Source organism: Mus caroli, unplaced genomic scaffold, assembly GCF_978045245.1.
Source record: "Mus caroli unplaced genomic scaffold, Mus_caroli_1 scaffold_25, whole genome shotgun sequence".
Classification (NCBI taxonomy): Eukaryota; Metazoa; Chordata; class Mammalia; order Rodentia; family Muridae; genus Mus; species Mus caroli.
In genome coordinates, this window is record NW_028227280.1 from 8,168,588 (window position 1) to 8,171,661 (window position 3,074).

A 3,074-nucleotide genomic window follows, 5' to 3' on the forward strand; every position below is an offset into this window, starting at 1 on the left:
GTGTAGTACATAGTATATGAGTGAGTTGCACTGAAAAACTTAGAATATAAGAAACGCATAGTGTAGTACATAGTATATGAGTGAGTTGCACTGAAAAACTTAGAATATAAGAAACGCACAGTGTAGTACGTAGTATATGAGTGAGTTGCACTGAAAAACTTAGAATATAAGAAACGCACAGTGTAGTACATAGTATATGAGTGAGTTGCACTGAAAAACTTAGAATATAAGAAACGCACAGTGTAGTACATAGTATATGAGTGAGTTGCACTGAAAAACAGAATAGAAGAAACGCACAGTGTAGTACATAGTATATGAGTGAGTTGCACTGAAAAACTTAGAATATAAGAAACGCACAGTGTAGTACATAGTATATAGTGAGTTGCACTGAAAAACTTAGAATATAAGAAACGCACAGTGTAGTACATAGTATATGAGTGAGTTGCACTGAAAAACTTAGAATATAAGAAACGCACAGTGTAGTACATAGTATATGAGTGAGTTGCACTGAAAAACTTAGAATATAAGAAACGCACAGTGTAGTACATAGTATATGAGTGAGTTGCACTGAAAAACTTAGAATATAAGAAACGCACAGTGTAGTACATAGTATATGAGTGAGTTGCACTCAAAAACTTAGAATTTACTGAAAAACCCGCATTACACGAAATGCACAGTGTAGTACATAGTATATGAGTGAGTTGCACTGAAAAACTCTAGAATATAAGAAACGCACAGTGTAGTACATAGTATATGAGTGAGTTGCACTGAAAAACTTAGAATATAAGAAACGCACAGTGTAGTACATAGTATATGAGTGAGTTGCACTGAAAAACTTAGAATATAAGAAACGCAGAGTGTAGTACATAGTATATGAGTGAGTTGCACTGAAAAACTTAGAATATAAGAAACGCACAGTGTAGTACATAGTATATGAGTGAGTTGCACTGAAAAACTTAGAATATAAGAAACGCACAGTGTAGTACATAGTATATGAGTGAGTTGCACTGAAAAACTTAGAATATAAGAAACGCACAGTGTAGTACATAGTATATGAGTGAGTTGCACTGAAAAACTTAGAATATAAGAAACGCACAGTGTAGTACATAGTATATGAGTGAGTTGCACTGAAAAACTTAAAATTTACTGAAAAACCCGCATTACACGAAATGCACAGTTTAGTACATACTATATGAGTGAGTTGCACTGGAAAACTCTAGAATATAAGAAACGCACAGTGTAGTACATAGTATATGAGTGAGTTGCACTGAAAAACTTAGAATATAAGAAACGCACAGTGTAGTACATAGTATATGAGTGAGTTGCACTGAAAAACTTAGAATATAAGAAACGCACAGTGTAGTACATAGTATATGAGTGAGTTGCACTGAAAAACTTAGAATATAAGAAACGCACAGTGTAGTACATAGTATATGAGTGAGTTGCACTGAAAAACTTAGAATATAAGAAACGCACAGTGTAGTACATAGTATATGAGTGAGTTGCACTGAAAACTTAGAATATAAGAAACGCACAGTGTAGTACATAGTATATGAGTGAGTTGCACTGAAAAACTTAGAATTTAGAGAAACGCACAGTGTAGTACATAGTATATGAGTGAGTTGCACTGAAAAACTTAGAATTTAGAGAAACGCACAGTGTAGTACATAGTATATGAGTGAGTTGCACTGAAAAACTTAGAATATAAGAAACGCACAGTGTAGTACATAGTATATGAGTGAGTTGCACTGAAAAACTTAGAATATAAGAAACGCACAGTGTAGTACATAGTATATGAGTGAGTTGCACTGAAAAACTTAGAATATAAGAAACGCACAGTGTAGTACATAGTATATGAGTGAGTTGCACTGAAAAACTTAGAATATAAGAAACGCACAGTGTAGTACATAGTATATGAGTGAGTTGCACTGAAAAACTTAGAATATAAGAAACGCACAGTGTAGTACATAGTATATGAGTGAGTTGCACTCAAAAACTTAGAATATAAGAAACGCACAGTGTAGTACATAGTATATGAGTGAGTTGCACTGAAAAACTTAGAATTTACTGAAAAACCCGCATTACACGAAATGCACAGTGTAGTACATAGTATATGAGTGAGTTGCACTGAAAAACTCTAGAATATAAGAAACACACAGTGTAGTACATAGTATATGAGTGAGTTGCACTGAAAAACTTAGAATATAAGAAACGCACAGTGTAGTACATAGTATATGAGTGAGTTGCACTGAAAAACTTAGAATATAAGAAACACACAGTGTAGTACATAGTATATGAGTGAGTTGCACTGAAAAACTTAGAATTTAAGAAACGCACAGTGTAGTACATAGTATATGAGTGAGTTGCACTGAAAAACTTAGAATATAAGAAACGCATAGTGTAGTACATAGTATATGAGTGAGTTGCACTGAAAAACTTAGAATATAAGAAACGCACAGTGTAGTACATAGTATATGAGTGAGTTGCACTGAAAAACTTAGAATATAAGAAACGCACAGTGTAGTACATAGTATATGAGTGAGTTGCACTGAAAAACTTAGAATATAAGAAACGCACAGTGTAGTACATAGTATATGAGTGAGTTGCACTGAAAAACAGAATAGAAGAAACGCACAGTGTAGTACATAGTATATGAGTGAGTTGCACTGAAAAACTTAGAATATAAGAAACGCACAGTGTAGTACATAGTATATAGTGAGTTGCACTGAAAAACTTAGAATATAAGAAACGCACAGTGTAGTACATAGTATATGAGTGAGTTGCACTGAAAAACTTAGAATATAAGAAACGCACAGTGTAGTACATAGTATATGAGTGAGTTGCACTGAAAAACTTAGAATATAAGAAACGCACAGTGTAGTACATAGTATATGAGTGAGTTGCACTGAAAAACTTAGAATATAAGAAACGCACAGTGTAGTACATAGTATATGAGTGAGTTGCACTCAAAAACTTAGAATTTACTGAAAAACCCGCATTACACGAAATGCACAGTGTAGTACATAGTATATGAGTGAGTTGCACTGAAAAACTCTAGAATATAAGAAACGCAC